This window comes from Geotrypetes seraphini, chromosome 1, assembly GCF_902459505.1.
Source record: "Geotrypetes seraphini chromosome 1, aGeoSer1.1, whole genome shotgun sequence".
NCBI lineage: Eukaryota > Metazoa > Chordata > Amphibia > Gymnophiona > Dermophiidae > Geotrypetes > Geotrypetes seraphini.
The window spans coordinates 144495217-144509900 of NC_047084.1; the positions used below are offsets into that span (position 1 = coordinate 144495217).

General features: G+C 46.2%; 1 long non-coding RNA gene across 1 annotated transcript in view; it reads left to right on the forward strand.

Moving 5' to 3' along the window:
* The first annotated feature begins 3563 nt into the window (after positions 1 to 3563).
* Positions 3564 to 14684, forward strand: part of LOC117352684 — a 104459-nt gene continuing 93338 nt past the window's right edge. Inside the window, exon 1 of the long non-coding RNA XR_004537759.1 lies at positions 3564 to 3933. This is a non-coding gene — a long non-coding RNA (uncharacterized LOC117352684). The remainder of the gene's footprint in view (positions 3934 to 14684) is intronic.

Genomic DNA, 14684 nt, shown 5'->3' on the forward strand with positions numbered 1-14684 from the left:
CTGTCCTGCCCACTGCAAGGCCACCAGGGAGGCGGGGGAGGGAGTGTTGGATTTGGCTGGGATGGGAGACAGGGGATCCTTCATATCCTGGACCATCGAGTCCTGCAGCAGGCCCGTTGGAAGCCTGCAAGACATCGGGAGGGAGGGAGATGGTACAGGGCAGTGAGGGAGGGAGGACAGGGTGCGGAGCCTATCAGCGGATGGAGGGAGGGAGGGGGCGCTGGGTGCAGATCCTGGCAGGGCAGTTGAATATTAAGCCCCTGTCTTGTATTCAAGTCAACAATGTTTCCTCCTTTTTGGGGGGAAAAATGGGGGTCTTGATTTATATTAGGATCAACTTATATTTGAGTATATATGGTATGTTTTTATGAGCATTGGCGCAGCTAGGATTGGATGAGCCCTGTGCAGAAGCTTGCAATCTGGAAGGCTCAGCGGTATTTATTTATTTTTATTTATTTAAACCTAGGCAACTTACATCCATGCATGCATAATCAAATAAAACAATAAAATGAAATAGTAAACCAAACTATTAGTGGCATAGTGAGGGCGGTGGCGCCCCTCTCCCGCCCTCTTCTCTGCCCCCCCACCTCCACACACTCCTTCTCCACCCCCTCCTGCTGCGCGTACGCTGCTTCCCTTCCCCCCTCGCCCAGTACTTCAGTAATATTCCTGGCGCGAGCAGCAATCCCCAAGCTGTTGTCATGCCAGTGCCTTCCTCTGATATCACTTCCTAGGTGCAGGTCCAGGAAGTGATGTCATAGGAAGAGCTGATTCTGGCTCAACAGCAGCTTGGGGGTTGCTGCTTGTGCCAGGAACATTACAGAGTTATGGGGGAAGGGAAGCGCGTGCGCACACGCAGCAGTGGGGGTGGGTGGCACTCGGGGTGGACCGCCCCTCCTTTACTACGCTACTGAAACAATCATTTAAGACAGGGGTAGGCAATTCCGGTCCTCGAGAGCCAGAGCAGGTTTTCAGGATATCCACAATAAATATGCATGAGATAGAATTGCATCTCAAGGAGGCAGTGCATGCAAATCCATCTCATACATATTCATTGTGGATATCCTAAAAACCTGACCTGGCTCTGGCTCTCGAGGACCGGAATTGCCTACCCTTGATTTAAGATAATCATCCCCTTACTCCATCAAATTATCGGTATCAGACAGAACCTCCTTTTCTAGAGAGAGAGAACAGGCCACAAATCAATAAAATACCTGAACCCCCAAAAATGTGTTTCCAGCAATTTTCTAGACCTTGGAACGTCAGCACAGAATCTTAAATTCCCTGGCAGAGCATTCCACATTGCTGGACCTGCCGCTGAAAAAGCGGATTTAACTGTCTCAGCATAATGAGCCCCATCCTATATCCCCTCATCTGACGACATCTTGGTTTTTTTTCGGATCTCAACATAAGTCTTGGCTGATACACACATAAAATTTCCTTAAAATATCTCGGTATCACAGTAGTCTAACTGTCAGACTGCAGGGCTGTAAAACGAATGGTAGTTGAAGTGGATCCGAAAATGGTTTTCTCTTGCATAGTAATTTCAGGTTAGCGAATGACTCCATTTATATGTTTATTCATATTTAAATTGGCATCAATTGTCACTCCCAAGATCTTGATATCAAAACGAAGAGGAATAGTTACGTCTGGTAGTTTCAAATCCATTTTGGATCAGACGTGTGCACAGGAGTAGTAAAAAAAATCTTTTTTTTCTAAATCATTCAGATAAACTTTGAAGAGGGTAGGTGAGAGAGGAAAACCCTGTGGAATCCCTCGTGGCATGAAACATTTCAATCCTCTGAAGCAACCCGCTCTACTCTGTAACACCTCTGGACCAGAAACCCTCTTCTCTAATCCGCCTTGAACCGCAAAGTAATGGCAGAATAAAAATCACTAATGTAATGTGCCAGTAGCTTGAAGAATCTCTGTTCCACAAAACCTGCGAGCTTCTGTTTTTCTAGAGCCTGAGAACCATATAGAGCACCTCATCTGTATACTGGTTTCATTCAGTCTAATAAACAGTATGCCATGTTTTACCAAATCAAAAGAATACGCGGTCCACTGGCAGTACATAGGCTGCTGGAAACAGGTTTTTTTTCTTTCATCTAAGTACTGGCTCATAAGTCTAGTCTAGTCTTCGGTTTATAGACTGGATCATCTCGTAACAGAGCTCGACTCGATTCACAAATAATTAAAGACCAGAATACATAAAAATGAGAACATGGAAAAGAGAATGTTAAATTGCTATCAATTCGTTAGTTATACTATACTATAATATATAATATAATATAACTTTATTCTTCTATACTGCTATAATCATTTCTAGGTGGTTTACACAAAAGAAGGCTGGACAATCAGCGAAATACAATACAAATAATTAAAATACAAGTTTCTTAAATATGTAAAATTTTGTTAACAGTGATATCCACATTTAGGAAATGAATTTATCAAATAACGCTGACTTTAATTACTTTTCAAAATGCACCATAAGGCAGCATAACTCCACCGATACAATTACCCCATTGAAATGCAAGAGTCCTATCCAAAAAAGTCTTGTATCTACAGCCAGTAATTTTGGGATAAGCAAATAGATTGGAATTCCTAGTTATCCTCAAAATGAGATAAAAGGTAAGTTGGGGCAAATCCCCAAATCAGCTTAAAACAGATGCAAGAGAATTTGAATAGTACTCGTGCCTCCACCGGGAGTCGGTAGTAAGGACCAGTATGGTCATTTTTCTTCAACCCAAATATCAATCATAGAAACATAGAAAAAGACGGCAGATAAGGGCCGCGGCCCATCTAGTCTGCCCACCCTAATAACCCTCCCCTATTTAACTCTGTGCAGAGATCCCACGTGACGATCCCATTTCTTCTTAAAATCAGGCACGCTGCTTGCCTCGATCACCTGAAGTGGCAGTCTATTCCAGCGATCAACCACTCTTTCGGTGAAAAAGTATTTCCTGGTGTCGCCATGCAATTTCCCCCCCCCCCTGATTTTCCATGGATGTCCTCTTGTTGCCGTCGGACCCCTGAAGAAGAAGATATCTTCTTCTACCTCGATACGGCCCGTGAGGTATTTGAACGTCTCGATCATGTCTCCCCTCTCTCTGCGTTCCTCGAGTGAGTATAGCCGTAATTTGTTCAGCCGTTCTTCGTACGGGAGATCCTTGAGTCCGGAGACCATCGGACAGCCGTATTCTGTACTACTAGTCTTATAGCCCGTTACATTAACGGGTGCTAGAATATGTGTGTGTGTGTCTGTATTTCTTTCTTTCTCTCTCTCTCCTTAGCCTGTTTCTGTATTTATTTATTTCTGTCTTTCTTTTTCCTCCCAAACCTGAAACATCTGTATCCTGCTACCTATCACCTTTGGGGTTTTTTCTCTCTCTCTCTCTCTATGCATTCAAATTCTTGCCCATTTTTCATTTGCGGGCTTGGCTTTTCCCTGTCCATTATTATACCCCCTTCCCTTCCAAAATCTTATTTTGCAGAGCCAATAGGCAGTCCTACCTTCCAGGGTCACTTCTTTTAACAATGTTCTGTCGGTTAACATTGATTGAAAGATGTTACAAATTGAATGGATTTAACAAAGTTGAAAGCTAGTCTGATGGGGGTGGGGGGGGGGTGAGGTGAGGTGGGAGCAAAGTTGAGAAACCTGAGAAGAGCTGGAGCACAAACCACTTCAAAGGGAAGTCACAGAGACCTGGAAGAAAAATCCACCTCTTCACTTCTTTTCCTTTCCTGCTCGGGGATAAGACATTCTCTCACTGGCTCTGTAGGAGCTTGCGCACTCCCCCCCCCCCCCTTCTCCGCATGGCAAGGTGTTAGGTTCCTGTCGGGACAGACTTGGCAGAGGAGCTCCACCACTTTCGCCCAGACCGGCTGCGAGCCTCAGCCGCCTGCGAGCGCTGGCGCGATTTCTTTCAAACCGTGAGTGTGGGGCCGAAGTTAAATTTTCCGAGTCGCGAGTGTGGGGCCGAAGTTTAAATTTGAATGTGCCATGGCGGCTCCCCTCACCAGCCAACCCTAGCGGAAACAGGAAGTCGTGAGAGAGGGCGGGCCGCAGTGGACAGAAGACGGCAAAGCCAGCGTTAGTGAGGTGCAGCGCTTTTCTCAATTTAAACGCGGATGAGCCGGCGAGAAGGTAGGAGGCTTTGGCGGTGGTGGTTTTGGCAGTGAGTGAGAGTGGGAGGGGGGAGTCGCCGGCTGTGCTGTGCTTTCGCGATTTGTCTGGCCGCCGCTTACGCGCTCTGACCACGGACCTATGGATCAGGGATCACAGATCACGCAGGTCTGAGTGCGCATGCGCGGCTAGCTTTTTATTATATAGGATTCTGAATTTTCTCAGTAGGTAAGCTGTCAGAAGGAGACTAAACACCCCACTTTCCCTTCTGTCATTTAGAAACGCATGACTCTTTGACCTGCATGTGAATGAGTATGTGCCTTATAGGAGTTCTGCCCTATTGATATGTGTTTTGTTTAAGTTTATTAAAATCTTTATATACCACATATAACTCACTCCATTTAAGTAGAAAAAAAGGAAAAAAGAATAATATTTCTAATACATAATATCCTAATTACCAAATGAAATAAAAAGTAAATTAATTAATACAAATTAAAAAAAAAATTGTAAAAATATATAAAATGGAGACTGCAGTCCCGAATTCATCTCATCAATTTAAAAAGGTCATTTGAAAAAAAAAAAAAAAATGCCTTTAGATGTCTTTTGAAATTTTGAAATGATTTTCCTTTCTCAGTTCCACAAGCAAGCTGTTCCATAATATTGGAATTAAATTAAAAAAAAAAAAAAAAATCAACCATTTCTTCTTTTTTTTTTCTTTTTGTAAATCTTTATTAGTTTTCAATTATTAACAGTGCAATACATTGAATTTAAACATAAACGAATCAAACAAAAGCACTTTAAATATACAAATAATTCAACAACAAACATTTTCACCCCCCTCCCCTTAACTAATGAACATAAAACCACATAAGAATAAGAGTACTCAGGAAAGGGACTTGGGGGTAATGGTGGACATGACAATGAAGCCGTCGGCACAGTGTGCAGCGGCCGCTAAGAGAGCAAACAGAATGCTTGGTATAATCAAAAAGGGTATTACAGCCAGAACGAAAGAAGTTATCCTGGGCATTTGGAGTACTGCGTCCAATATTGGTCGCCGTACCTTAAGAAGGATATGGCGTTAGTCGAGAGGGTTCAGAGGAGAGCGACACGTCTGATAAAGGGGATGGAAAACCTTTCATACGCTGAGAGATTGGAGAAACTGGGTCTCTTTTCCCTGGAGAAGAGGAGACTTAGAGGGGACATGATAGAGACTTATAAGATCATGAGGGGCATAGAGAGAGTAGAGAGGGACAGATTCTTCAAACTTTCAAATAATAAAAGAACAAGAGGGCATTCAGAAAAGTTGAAAGGGGACAGATTCAAAACGAACGCTAGGAAGTTCTTCTTTACCCAACGTGTGGTGGACACCTGGAATGCGCTTCCAGAGAACGTAATAGGGCAGAGTACGGTACTGGGGTTCAAGAAAGGATTGGACAAATTCCTACTGGAAATGGGGATAAAGGGGTATAAATAGAAGATTACTGCACAGGTCCTGGACCTGTTGGGCTGCCGCGTGAGCGGACTGCTGGGCACGATGGACCTCGGGTCTGACCCAGCAGAGGCATTTCTTATGTTCTTATGTTCACATGTATAATTTCAATAAAATAGATATAATGAATAATAATTATAATGTTTTCCCATCTCCCTCCTTCCCACCCTGGAAATGCACCATTTCTAGTCGAGGCAAGATCAGCCTTCACAATATGGGGACAGCTACTCTATTATCATTCAAAGATCTCAAGAAACGCCAGCTTAGAGAGATGTAACGGTTGTAACTCAAACAATGCTCTGTAATTTCTCATGTAACTCCGATGCCTCATGTAACACTTCTCATGTAACCCCAATTTTTATGTAACTTTTCCCTTCTTGCATTCTGTAATTCGCTGATTGTCCAGCCTTCTTTCAATGTGAACCGCCTAGAAGTCTTTCGACTATGGTGGTATAGAAAAATAAAGTTATTATTACACTTCCCCCTTCCCATTCGTGGTTCCTGCACTCGCGGTTTCATATATCGCAATTTTTTTCTGGGGAGGGGAAAAAATTTAAAAAACTGTCTTTTTTCCTCCCTGCCGCCTTCCCGCCTTACCTGGTGGTCTAGAGGGTTTTCGGGGCAGGAGCGATCTTCCTATGCTCCTGCCCCATGCAGATCGCCATGAGGAAATGGCTGCTGGGAGTTCCCGTAATCTCTCGAGACTACGTCGGGAACTCCCTACAGCTATTTCCTGATGGCAATCTGCACGGGGCAGGAGCGTAGGAAGATCGCTCCAGCCCCGAAAACCCTCTAGACCACCAGGTAAGGCCGGGAAGGCGGCAGGGAGGTGGGAGTGGGTCAGAGCCGGATAATCGGATAATCTGCCCGTATCCGAATGACGAGGGAGAAGTGTATTATTATGTGCTAACATCAGAATCTTAGGGGTCCTTTTACAAAGACGCGGTAGCGGTTTAACGCTCGGAATACCGCGCGTTACAAGAACCTGCCAAGATCCCAAAAGAGTAAAGCAAATTTTATGCTGCTTATCCTTAATAATGGCTTGTGGACTTTTAGGTGTGTGACACTGGGTAAGACCAAACAAGAAAGGGACCTGGGGGTACTGATAGACAGGACCCTGAAGCCGTCGGCTCAATGCGCAGCAGCGGCAAAGAAAGCAAATAGGATGTTGGGCATGATTAAGAAGGGAATCACAAGTAGATCGGCGGACATCATAATGCCGCTTTACAGAGCAATGGTCAGACCACACTTGGAGTACTGTGTTCAACACTGGTCTCCCTACCTAAAGAAGGATATAACCCTACTGGAGAGGGTGCAAAGGCGAGCCACGAAGCTAGTTAAAGGTATCGAGAATTTGAGCTACAAAGAATGCCTCGGAAAACTGGGATTGTTCACCCTCGAGAAGAGAAGACTGCGAGGAGACATGATAGAGACTTTTAAAATACTAAAAGGATTTTACAAAATAGAGCAAGAAACATCATTATTCACATTGTCAAATGTGACTCGGACAAGAGGTCATGGACTGAAACTAAGGGGCACCAGGCCCAGGACAAATATTAGGAAGTTCTGTTTCGCACAACGTGTGGTGGACGCTTGGAACGCTCTCCCTGAGAAGGTCGTGATGGAGACCAGCATTCTGGGATTCAAGAGCAAGTTGGATGCACACCTTCTTGCAAAACACATTGGGGATACGAGTAAACAAGGTTTCTCAGCAGGGAACACCTAGCTTGGCCTCTGCGGGTGCGGGTCGCCGGACTGGATGGACCTAGAGTCTGATCCGGCGAAGCCATTTCTTATGTTCTTAATTATTCAAACCTTTTTTTTTTTTTTTTTTTTTTTTTTTAAACACTGCTAAGCTAACTGCTTTTACCACTTTCTCTGGCAACGAATTCCAGAGTTTAAGTACACGTTGAGAGAACAAATATTTTCTCGGGTTTGATTTAAATTTAAAAAATGGTGGTATATCAAATAAAAAAAACTATAACTATAACTTAGTAGCTTAATTGCATGCCCCCTAGTTCTAGTATTTTTGGAAAGAGCAAACAAGTGATTCACTCCTACCCATTTCACTATGGATCTCTATCATATCTCCCCCAAGCTGTCTTTTTTAGATTCCAGGCCCCTTGTCAACTCTAAAATCATGTAGACCGGTCATTGCTCCTTCCCGGACCGAAGGAATGCAAACGACTCCTCTTTCACATCCCTCTCCTCTGTCTGATAATGAACAGGGGCGGCCTTGGATGTCTGCACTGCGTTTATCACCATCGGGGCTGGCAGTGGAACACATAAGTCGACTGATTCAAGGCCACCCTGGGAATGAATCCTGGCAGGACCTCATTCATCACTTCCCCTTTAAGGGTCTCTGTGGAGCACCGGTGCTGAAATCGCTATCACTTGACTTCACAGGATGGTGGGGGAGGGCTATGGAAGGCTGCTTGGCAAACAAACTTTAACTGTGAATAGGGGTGGTTTTTTTTGCAGTATGTTTACAACTGCCATTTTATGGACACTGCTCTCAATACTCAGCTACTGCTGGTAGAAGTTATATCTTTTATTTCTGTTTCCCCCATGAAAACCTCCACTTACAGATCATAGCTTAAGAACTGAACTCTAGTAAAACATTGGTTAAGCCTTGAATGCTTCTGTAAACAGCACCGAGACATGGAGGATCAGTTATATATGAGGAATAACATACAACAGGTGTCTAAATAATGATGTAAATCATTAACATCTTGACATAGCACTCAAGTACATAAAACCTTCTTTAATTATACCACATGAGGCATGCTATTCCACAGATTGGTTCATAAAACTGTTACAAACATTTGTCCATCTGTATTTCTAAGCTTATAGGGGACATTCTGTAAAGGGTGCCAGTGGCGTAGCGAGGGTAGGATGTGCCCAGGGCGGTGGTGCCCCCTATGCCCTCCTTTCTGCCCCCACTCCACACTTGCGCCCTCCCTGCCCACCCCCTACCTCTTCAAATCTCCACTAACGCGAGCAGCTTCTCAGGCCTGCTGCTCATGCTGGCATTCCCTCTGATGTCACTTCCTGTTCCCGTGACCCGGAAGTGATTTCAGAGGGAGCCAGGCCTGCGCAAGCTTACACTGGTGACAATTTTGGAGGTACGGGGGGAGGGGGAGGAAGAGGAAGGGAGGGTTCGAGCATGGAGGGGGGTGGGAGGTGCCTGTGTCCCCACTAAACAGCGATCGGAGCAGTCTGCCCCCCTTTACTATGCCACTAAATGGCTTTCAAAAATGGACAAACAAAGCAAAGTGGGACTGGACAATGAACACTCCAAGAAGAAAAATTGTAAAAACAATCTTGTTTATTCCAAAATGAAAGGACGAACATCAACTGTGGACCCGACACAGTACACTTCCCCCTCCGTATTCGTGGGGGTTAGGGGCAGAGCCGGCCCACAAATATGAAAAAAAATGCAAATAATATTTGGGCCGGTTCTGCCCCTAACCCCCGCTTCCCCCGGCTATTTTAAGTGCTTAAAGCCCCCCTTAAGCCTTACCTGGTGGTCTAGCGGGTTTTCAGGGCAGGAGCGATCTTCCCACACTCCTGCCCCGTGCAGATCGTTCACAGGAAATGGCTCGAGAGACTACTGGAGCTCAAGGCAGCCATTTCCAGTGAGCGATCTGCACGGGGCAGGAGCGTGGGAAGATCGCTCCTGCCTGAAAACCCGCTAGACCACCAGGTAAGGCTTAAGGTGGGGGGGGGGGGTTTACAGGGCTTAAAATAGCCTGAAAAAAGAAAAAGGACTTTTTGGTTTAAAGTCATGAATAATCAAATCCGCAAATATGGAATTCGCAAATATGGAGGGGGAAGTGTACTGTGTTTCGGCGACGTAAGTCGCCTGCATCAGGGGCCACTGAGATATAGTAATACACTGATGAACAAGTGCTTTGTTAATATCGATCCATCGGCGAAGTGCAGAACCTAACTGTCCTTTTTGTCGCTATTTTCCAGGCTGGAGGTAAAGAATGGTTAAGTTCTGTACTTCGCCGTATTTGCGAATTCCATATCTACGGATTTGATTATTCACGACTTTAAACCATAAGGTCCTTTTTCTTTTTTCGGGCTATTTTAAGCCCTGTAAGCCCCCCCTTATGCCTTACCTGGTGGTCTAGCGGGTTTTCAGGCAGGAGCGATCTTCCCACGCTAGATCGCTCACAGGAAATGGCTGCCTTGAGCTCCCGTAGTCTCTCGAGCCATTTCCTGTGAGCGATCTGCATGGGGCAGGAGCGTGGGAAGATTGCTCCTGCCCCGAAAACCCACTAGACCAACAGATAAGGCTTAAGGGGGGCTTTCAGCGCTTAAAATAGGGGGAAGCGGGATTAGGGGCAGAACCGGCCCGAATATTATTTGCGTTTTTTTCATATTCGCGGGCCGGCTCTGTCCCTAACCCCCACAAATACGGAGGGGGAAGTGTACTGTGTCGGGTCCACAGTTGATGTTCGTCCTTTTGTTTTGGAATAAAGAAGATTGTTTTCACAATTTTTGTTCTTGGAATGTTCATTGTCCGGTCCCACTTTGATTTGTTTGTTCTTGAACCCGTGGGTTTTGGTCCTGTTGGACTTTTGCTGTTTGTTTGTTCAAAAATGGACACCAGAAAAGTTTGCTGCTAAGCTCTATTCTAGAAAGCAGGGGGGCCCACCCGTTTTGGGCTTGCGAGCTACTTTTAAAATGACCAGGTCAAAATGACCTACCAACAATAAAATAAAAAAAAAACCCACAAAGCAAACTGAAAGGCAGAGAAAATGTTCATTATCATTCATATTCTGGTTTTTTTTCAGAGGTCAAGGCAGATGACTCTATGCACTGTCACCTCAGTAACAACCATACAAAAATAGACAAATATACCCCCTCCCTTTTTACTAAACCACAATAGCAGTTTTTAGCGCAGGGAGCTGCGCTGAATGCCCAGGGCTGCTCTCGACGCTCATAGGCTCCCTGCGCTAAAAACCGCTATTGCGGTTTAGTAAAAGGGGGTCATAGTGCAAAATATAGACAGCAGATATAAATTCAGACACATTTTGATCACTAAATTGAAAAAAATCATTTTACCTACCTTTTTGTCTGGTGATTTCATAAGTCTCTAGGTTGCACTTCCTTCATCTGTAAAGCCAATATTTCTTTCTTTCTGCCTTTCTTTCTCTCTCCCCCCTGCCCCCCTTTTTATTTCTGCCTTTCTTTATCTCTCTTCCTGGCCCCCCTCTTTCTTTCTGCCTTTCTTTCTCTCTCCCCCTGCCCCCCTCTTTATTTCTGCCTTTCTTTATCTCTCCCCCCTGGGCCCCCTCTTTCTTTCTGCCTTTCTTTCTCTCTCCCCCTGCCCCCCCTCTTTCTTTCTGCCTTTCTTTGTCTCTCCCCCTGCCCCCCTCTTTATTTCTGCCTTTCTTTGTCTCTCTCCCTGCCCCCCAAGCCATCGTGCCAATTTCTCCACTTCCCCCATTCTTTCCCCACCCCCACCCCCAAGCCACCAATGCGATTTCTCCCTGCTGCTTCCCCGAGCTAGGCCTGGTGCGTACAAGCGCCGGGCCCACAAGACTTCACTTCCGACGTCAATTCTAACGTCGGGGAGGAAGTTCCAGGCCAGCCAGGCAGCGATTGGCTGGCCCAGAACTTCCTCTCCGACGTCAGAATTGACATCGGAGGTGAAGTTTTGCAAGTCTGGCGTTTGTACGCGCCAAGCTTGGCTTGGGGAAGTTGCCTTTGCGATCTACTGGTTGATGGCGATCGACCATTTGGGCACCCCTACTATAAAGGAATCAAGCTGATAAATGCTGACTGCTGCTAACTGAATACTGACTGGTTATAATTTTGCAAGGCTCTAACTTTAAATTTATAAAAAAATGTTTTATTGGCCCCTAGATCTTCCATTCAAAAAACACAACTCAAAAACCTCAAAATGGAACGTGTTTTAGAAAACTTTACTCCACCTTTTACAAAACCGTAGCACGGTTTTTAACGCTGGATGCGGCAGTAACAGTTCTGACACTCACAGGGATTCTATGAGCGTCAGAGCTGTCACCGCCACGGTCGGCGCTAAAAACCACGCTACATTTTTATTTTTTAAAAAGGGGGAGTTAATGCGTCAGACGCCTACTTGAGGCCAGGCGGATGTGCTATTTTGAAGTGTGCACTCTGAAGCAGAAACAGCTACAATCAGTCCCCCACCATCCCAAGAAGAGGGACTGTGGATCTAACGGGAGCAAATGCACGCCTCTTCTCGTCATCATGTCTGCGGTCATTTTGTCAAATGGATAGCTTAGTTTGAACCAGCTGCTACTGTAGTGAAGCTTTTAAAATAGAGAAACTGAAATAAAGACAAATGGCTTACTTTTCTTGCACTATGATTTATTCCAGTAATGAGCACTGAAAGAACCATTTGCATGGAAAGATGATTTTTTTCCTCACATTTATTGACTTTTTTTTTTTTTGCATTTATTTTCTGAGTTATAAGCGAGATGCCGAAGGTTAACAGTGAGACTGTGACTCAAGCATGTGCAGCCTTAATTTGACACCTTGTACTTTGTGCATCCGCGTATTTATATCAGAGAGTGAGCCAAATGTTCTCGTAGTGAACCCCCTCCCCCACGATCCAAGGTGGTCTGCTAAGACACAACCAGTGGCGTGCGAAAGAATTATTGTTTATTCAAGGTCACAGCAGCCGACTCCACATCAAATCATCTAGAGAAGTGTTAGGAGGAACCTTACATGACAGTTTAACTTGCACGAGGTGGGGGGGGGGGTGGAGAGGAAAGGTCCAGAGCAATATTTGTTTGACTTTTGTCCTCTCGTATAATTTGACTTCTTTGCTTTCGCAGTGCTGCCAGCACTCCGTCCTTTTGTCCTATTATGACCGTCTTCAGGTTGCTGCAATAATGGTCTTTGCACGAAGGCAGCTCTGAAATACTGCAAGTAAGAGAATTCAGTTGTTGAATCATTGTGAATTGGGTTCTTTAGGGTAAACAAAAGTCACATAAACTGGGAGAGCAGTATAGAATTTGTTTTTTAAAATTTATTTATTGCCATTTAATCATTATTCACAAGAACATTTTTTGTTAAAGAAATACAGAAGGAAATCATTATGTCAAAGAATTATAACAAAAATGAGGAAATTATCGAAATCTTCTTTAGACCCCCCCCCCCCCCCATTGAGCAGTATAGAAAATTGAATAAATAGTGTGAGAAGTTTCAGCCTCTGATAACCAGAGCTGGTATTGTGACATCATAATGCCTCATTCCACCAATGCCTAAGAGCCAACCTCATCAGTGATGTCACAATGGCTTCATTGTCCTTATACTGTACTTGGCTCACTTTTACCACATTTTGATTTCTAGTGTGGCGCAGTGGTTAAAGCTACAGCCTCAGCACCGTGGGATTGTGGGTTCAAACCACCACTGCAAGTCACTTAATCCCCCCATTGCCCCAAGTACATTAGGTAGAGCATGAGGCCGCCAGGACAGACAGGGAAAAACACTTGAGTACCTAAATAAATTCATGTAAACCATTCTGAATTCCCCTGGGAGAACAGTATAGAACACTGAATAAATAGTGTGAAAAGTTTCACCCTCTGATAACCAGATCTGGTATTATGGCATCACAGTAGCATACTAAGGGGGGGGCGGGGGGGAGGTCCGCCCCGGGTGCCAGCCCTGAGGGGGTGCTCCCGGCCTTGCCGTTCAGTCCCCCCCACCCCCGAAGGACCGCTCGCCCCACTGACCTTCCTGCACAACCTATGAAGCAGCCCGCAGCAGGATCGCGATGTCAGCGATCCTTGAGCTGCTTGGGCGCTGCTTCCTGCGCCGCGGTCCCACCCCTCCTCTGACATCAGAGGAGGGGCGGGACCGCGGCGCAGGAAGCAGTGCCGAAGCAGCGCAGGGATCGCTGACATCGCGATCCTGCTGCGGGCTGCTTCATAGGTGGTGTGGGGAGGCCAGGGGGGCGAGCGGTACTTCGGGGTGGGTCGGGGCATCAGGCCTTCAGGGTGGGGCGGGCGGGCAGGCAGGCAGGCAGGCTTTCAAGGGGGAGGGGGGTGACAGGCAGGCAGACAGGCCTTCAAGCGGGGGGGGGAGGCAGGCCTTCAAGGGGGGAGGCAGGCCTTCAAGGGGGGGGGACAGTCCTTCGGGGGGGTGTGCAGACCTTCAAGGGGGTGCAGGCCTTCAAGGGGGGGCAGGCAGGTCTTCAAGGGGGGGGGACAGGCCTACAAAGGGGTGGGACAGGCCTACAAGGGGGTGGGGCAGGCCTTCAAGGGGGGGACAAGCCTTCGGGGGGGGTGCAGGCCTTGGGGGGGTGCAGACCTTCAAGGGGGTGCAGGCCTTCAAGGGGGGGATAGGCCTTCAAGGGGGGGACAGGCAGGCAGGCCTTCAAGGGGGGGGACAGGCCTACAAGGGGGGGACAGGCCTTCAAGGGGGGGGACAGGCAGACCTTTAAGGGGGGACAGGCCTTTGGGGGGACCCTGGTTTAGAAGTACACGGAAGGAAGGGGGTGTTCAAAGAGACGTGCATATGCCAAACTTTGGGGGGGGAAAGAAATAATGGGGCTGAAAATAGAGGAGAGGGAGAGAGATGATGGACCATGGGATTTAGGGAGGGAAGGAACAGAAAGGGAGAGAAATTGGACACAAGGGATGGTATGGAGGAGGGATAGAGATACTGGATATGAGGGTAATTGGGAAAAGAAAGGGAGAGATGGTGGACTCTGGGGTGGTGGGGAAGGAGGGAGAGATGTCGGATGAAAGGGTAGTTAAGAAAAGGTGGATCTGTGGAGGGAGATGAAAAAAAGGAAAGATACCAGACTTCCTGGGGAGGGAAGGGAAATGGAAAGGGAGGACAGAGTTGGCAGATGGATGGTTAGCATGCAGAAAGAAGAAAGAAGGAGACCCTGGCAAGCAAGTTATCGGAAGAAAACCAGAGCCTTGGACCAACAAGATTTGAAATATAACCAGACAACAAAAGGTAGAAAAATTAATTTTATTTTCTGTTTTGTGATTACAATATGTCATATTTGAAATGTGTATCCTGCCAGAGCTGGTGTTGGACTGCAAACGTGAGCTA